Source organism: Tamandua tetradactyla, chromosome 4, assembly GCF_023851605.1.
Source record: "Tamandua tetradactyla isolate mTamTet1 chromosome 4, mTamTet1.pri, whole genome shotgun sequence".
Taxonomy (NCBI): Eukaryota; Metazoa; Chordata; class Mammalia; order Pilosa; family Myrmecophagidae; genus Tamandua; species Tamandua tetradactyla.
The window spans coordinates 148403035-148409034 of NC_135330.1; the positions used below are offsets into that span (position 1 = coordinate 148403035).

Genomic DNA, 6000 nt, shown 5'->3' on the forward strand with positions numbered 1-6000 from the left:
TCCCTCTTCATTTCCCTGTCCATACCACCAGTGGACCATTTACTTAATAAAATGAGTACTCAATCTACATTGCTAGTGAAATCAGAAATTGCTTTCCCACATCTCAGTTACTAATATCACCGAGAAATAAATTACTTAGGCCCCAGATCTGAGTCATCCTTAATTCTTTTCCTTCTCTAATTGTTCATGTCCCAAACTTCAGGTAATCCAGTCAGTTCTATATTCAATATATAGTCAAAGTCCCCTTCTCTCTCACCACATACTTGATCAACGCTACCATCATCTCTTGCTTGGGCTACTGCCAGAGACTCATCTTTGGTCTCTTCTCCCTCCTCTTTCTCCTTCTATTCCATTTGCCATTTCACTTTGTATGAAATCATCATGTGTGTGCACCTGGCCTATTCGGGGCTTCATGATCTACATGATCTGGGTCTTGTCTGCTTCTCAAACTCATTTCCTATTCTCAACCACTTGTTGACTATGGTCTAGGCCCACTAGGCATCCCATCTCTTTAATATGCCCAGTGTGCTCCTCCCTCAGGGCATGCTCACAAGCCCTCTCCTCTACCTGGAATAATCTGATCCCAGACTGCTCAGTACAGTCTGATCCCAGGAACTATAGCTAGTTCCTTTCCATCAGTCAGGTCTGGCTTCACATTCCTTTTTCTCTGAGAGGCCTTTATTGGTCACCTAGATCATTTTAGCCCCTTTCCAGATACTCTGTAACTAATTATCCTGGTAGAACTTCAAATTGCATATTAAAAAAAAATAACATGAGCTTTATCTGTGTTCTCTACTAGATTATAAGCTCCATGATGGCTGGGTCTCTGTCTAGCTTGTTGACTTATTTATCTCTCCAGGGTCTAGAATAGTACCTGAAACATAATAACTAATGGTTGAGCTATAAAGACTGGAAATCAAAGAAGGGCCTGTTCATACCGTGATTCACACCAAGGTCCTTAAAGCTACATAGAGCTGGATGTGAACTGAATCTAGAGCTGTGTATGTAATGGGTAAGTTACTTAACTGCTTTAAGTTTTCTCATTTTTAAAGTAATAATAATACTAATAATGTGCTTCTTCAGTTTGTTGTCAGCCTTAAATAGGATAATGCATGCAAAGTGCTTAGTCTTGTGCCGGGTTATCCTACATGCTCAAACAGTTACAGCTCAAAGACAAAAAAGAATGAGGAAATAGAACTAAGATTTGATGTCAACTCATAACTGAATTTCTGAGGCCTCTCACTTTTTTCTTTACTAAACCAGCACTAGCTCAGGATTCTTTCTAGGAAAAAAAAAGTTTTTGTTTTTTTTTAAGAACTATGAGATAGTATAATGGCAAAGTTAAATTGTACTGGAAACCCACTTCTTCTGGCCCTTGGTTTGCTATACTTTCTCACTCATTTTTTTTTTTTAATGCATTCCCAGTATGGAGATAGAAGTATCAGGTAATAGAATACACTAAAATTTTCTATTTTATTTACCAGATGGTTCATGTTTACAGTTAGTGGAATCCACCAACTCTACACAGTTTAGTTAGGTTCTTAATTGGACAATTAGCCACATTATAAGCAGGACACCTAAGATAGAGATAAATATACGGCAAGCCTGTAATTCAGGACTAATGTTTGGCTATTTCTAGTACACAGAATTTAAGTTTATCTAAAATGTAGACCAGTCTTTCCTATTAACCACATAATCTTCGGTTGTTTACAAACAATTACCATTTTGCATTCCATTTGATTTGATAGTTAGAACAAACAGGAAGGGAGAGAACTGAAATTCTTAAAACCCTGTAATATAAACAGTTAACCAGTTAAGGAACACAGACAGTTAGTTCTCCCTCATCCTCTTACTCTTTTAGTTTCTTGTTTTCCTGTACTTAAACCAGAGTGAAATAAATCAGGTTAGCAGGAATTTCCCTTGTTTAAAGATTATTCAAAACCGGGATGTAAGACTCTACGAAATATTTTCCTTATGCAATAGCATAAACTGCAGATATCTGAATTTTGGTAGCCACATCAACTCTCTGTAAGAACCCTTGCATGGGGTGGAGAAGGGAGCTTTAATAAGGGAAGATATAAGTATAGGGTTACCTGGGAATAATTGCCCTTATACCTTGGAATGAGAAATCTACTATATAAGTAACTTCAGCACTTTAGAGTCAACAAGTTATGAATAATATGCAGCAGATTGTGCTATAATTCCTTTTTTTCTCTTAACTAAAGGGTCAGTGAATTTCTTCGCGTCTCCCATGGTCAGAAGATTTTCTGGTTTCATATAGTTCTAGAGTCTCCTTTTGAGTTGTCAGAGCTATCTTCTCCATGTTCCTGGGATTTTTTGGTACCACATTATCCGTTCCTTTAATGTAACTAGAAACCTTGCAGTGGGTTCTTAGACAGAGTGTGTAGTGGAGTGAGACATGAGAGAGCTGATCCCAGCTCGGCAACTTCCTGTGTGGCTTTTTGTGGAAGTCATTTAACCTTTCAGTGCTTTACTTTTCTCCTCCCAAAATGGGTCTTATCTTCCAAATTCATGGTCTTAAAGTGAGAAGTAAATGAGTTAAACAATGAAAAGTGTCTAGAAAGCTTTGTAGTATACAGGAAGTGCTGTGGTTTTGCCGTTGTCACTATTTCCAGTGGAGGATTTGGTTCAGTCTCCTCTAAGACTGTTCAAATGTCACTTTTATTAACCAGTCTTTATAAGAGTATTCTTAAAGAGGTTGTCCTCATCAGTATATTCTGTCAAATACTCCTGCTAACTGTTTATTACTCAAGAACAGCTTCTGTAATGGACGTTTATTTTTTTGTCCAACAACCATTCTACTTTCTCTTTGAAATAGTATTCTGATTTCCTTTTGGGGATTTATCTCATTACTTTTGGGTATAGTCTGTCAATCCAGGTGCTTTTCCTCTCCTACTCAAGCCCAACAGGGCATTCCTGGAATTCTGAGAATTTGAGTAGTGGGTAGAGTGTCAAATAGACTGACAATGTCCAGACTTATTCATTCCAGCAACAGCACCTGGATGAATTTAAATAGCTCCTTCTAACTGGAACTCTCTAAAAGCTAGTTGATTGCTACATGAGTTTTCCTCTTAGACCTAAGCACTCTACCCATATCTATTCAATGAATTAGCTTTGTCCTCAGAATAAATGAACCTTAGTTGACAGTTTCCTTCTCTGTTTTTTTGTTACTGTTGCAATGCTGCTTTCTAACTCAGTATTTTGTCCTATTGATTTCTGTATGCTCTGGCTAGCTGACTCTGTATTCTTACCCACTGTAGCAATTGCAAACATATTTTATTCTACTGCATTTGGCAAAATCATTTCTTGATTAGTATGTCAGGTGAAAATGATTTCTCAGTGGAGCAAAGTTATCAAAGTTGAACTAGATTTGTTTATTATGGCTTGTTTGTTTCTTCAGTCCCTTCTAAGGGAAGCTGTTGTAGTCATTGCTCACCAATGAGTGGGATGTGATGGTCAGGTGACCACATAATCAGGCTGATATTTATTGGACCAAGAGTGGGCACCTACCCCAAGGCAGAGAGTCCATAAGGCCAGCCAGAAGCCTATGGCTTGCATGGCCTGACTCACAAACAACAACAACATGAGGAAAAACAATCTGATCCATCTCTTAGGAATTAAGAATTGAGACACAAACCTTCCTACAGCAGTTAACACTAGGGATATGCATCAAAATAATGTGTCAAGAGCTGTTATGGTGTAGTGGGAGTAGAGCAGTCACTCAGAGATGTGTGTAAACTGAAGCAGGAAATGTCTCTTGGTAGAGAGGCAGGAGAATGAGTAGTCTAATGTCTAACAGGAAAAATAAAACAAAATAACAGAAATGCATGAAAACATTATCTCTGCTGGGGAGTCAGGGATACTTGTTATTGATAGCTTTTTTGACCTAGCTCTCTTGAGGTCTAGTTATTTAGTATTATTGCCTTAGAATTCCAGTGGTCTTTATGTATCTTTAAAACACTTTGTTCTATCACCCTCTTTCCTAATTATGATTCATGAAGCCCGTGTTCCCTGGTTACAGCAGATGTTATGACACTTCCTCTAACATCGATGAACTTATTTTTTGAAAGTAAGGAGGTTCAGATTCTTTTTGTTAAGCCACTTCACATTCATTGTTTGTGAAATACTATAGTGTTGGGATTTTCTTAGTTTTGTGTTTGTTAAATTATTGGCTTTGCACGTGCTGTCCCTTTTTCCTAGATGGCCTTGTCATCTGATTGTCAAACTATTACTCATTTTTCAAACTACTTATCTCCACGTTTTCTATGAAGGCACTTCAGATAATTTGTTGAGGAGTTATCTATTCCCATTCTTTTTGTGCTTTTTATATCTCTCTATATTAAGCTTCACTCAGACACCTTTGCAAAATTTCTTTCAATAAGAATTACATAAAGTATGTGGAAGCTGGTTAAATACCCCTATCACTTAAAATTGATAACAGCAACTCCGATTTATTTTTTTTTCTTCTGGTGTTCAAGCTCTGGTAAATTAAAAATAAAATAAATAAAATGCTTATTCTACTCCATTCCTTTCTGTTTCTTGCTTCTCTATTGACTTTAAAATCTTCAATAAGCGTGTTTGTTGTGGGGTTGCTATGTGTGTGCTAAGGGTAGACAGACGGACATTATCTTGAAGAACAAGAACACAAAAGTCTTATTACTTGTAGTGTTTCCACTTGAAAACCTAGTACTATAATACCATCCTGTATAAGGGACTGTAAGATTCTGTTTGAATAGACCCTATCTATCAACCTAATAGTGGTTTCCACCAGGCCCCAATAAGCAATAAGACAATGGTATCTATAGTGAGTATAGCCCACCATTCCTGTGCACCATAGTTCACTTAGATGTTTAAAATTCTTCAAATTTTTTTTCCTTTAGAAGAAAAGTTACACTCTAGTTTTCAATGTATTGGTACAGCTGCTGCAGTACAGTTTCTTGGAATCATGCTTTTCCAGTAGTACAGGGACTTTTACAAATGACAGTACAATGAGAGTTAAAATGGTTATACTATGTGCCTATGTGTACTACTTAGGGTATGGGTCAATATAATAATCAGACCTTCAACAACAGTGGATTATTTAAAAATGAAGATGTTTATTTCTCACACACAGGATTGGCCAAATGTAGAAGAAGATATGAAGCAGGAATTTGGCTACTTGTGTGTCCAACGTGGCTGCTCCAATTTTCACCAGCTAACAGAAAGGAGAAAGGGATGAGATGTGCGTACACCAAATGTTTTGCAGGAAATACCTGGGAGTTTCTTATGTTTCATCTTTACCCTTGATGGCTAAAAGCCCACCCCTAGCTTTAAGGGGTGCTGAGAAATATATTTTTAGCTGGACAACCGTGTACCCAGCATCAAGACTATGAAAGATGAGAAGAATGGCAGGTAGGCTCACTTCATTTTCTGCCCCAGTACCGCACAAGGTCGTGTGAGGTTTAAATCACTTAATATAATGAGATCGTTTGTAAGTGATTTGATACTCAGAAAGTATAATAACAGAGGGAACAATCCCCATACATATTGTGTCCTTTCTAAAAGGCTTTTGCATTGTTCCTTTGAGTGGAAAATAGAAGTTTTCTCTAAGAAGCCCATATCCACTTTTGACATGTTGTCTAATGCAGAGTTATTCAATTTCAACACTTCTGATACTTTGGGCCAGATATTCTTTGTTTGGGGGCTGTCCCCCCAAACATCTCTGGCCTCTATGCGCTGGATGCAATAACATCCTTGCTTCCAGCTGCGACAGCTAAAAACTCTTCACACCTTGGCAAGTGTCCCCTTGGGAAGGGTAGAAAGAGACATTGGAAAAATCACCTCCAGTTGAGAACCACTGGCCTAACCTCATCAACTCTGTCATTAACATTATAAATACATATGCTGATTTCAGGGAAACTTCTTAGTACCATTTGGAAAAATCCTCATAGCAGGCTGCAGTCAAAGTTTGTTATTTTAAAAGTAGTCTCTAATTGTGGT

At 37.7% G+C, this 6000-nt stretch overlaps 1 long non-coding RNA gene across 1 annotated transcript in view; it reads left to right on the plus strand.

Annotated features, from left to right (window-relative positions):
- Positions 1 to 5295, plus strand: part of LOC143679431 (uncharacterized) — a 42087-nt gene extending 36792 nt beyond the window's left edge. The window contains exons 2-3 of the long non-coding RNA XR_013173749.1: positions 860 to 1012; positions 5135 to 5295. This is a non-coding gene — a long non-coding RNA (uncharacterized LOC143679431). The remainder of the gene's footprint in view (positions 1 to 859; positions 1013 to 5134) is intronic.
- The last annotated feature ends 705 nt before the right edge of the window (positions 5296 to 6000 follow it).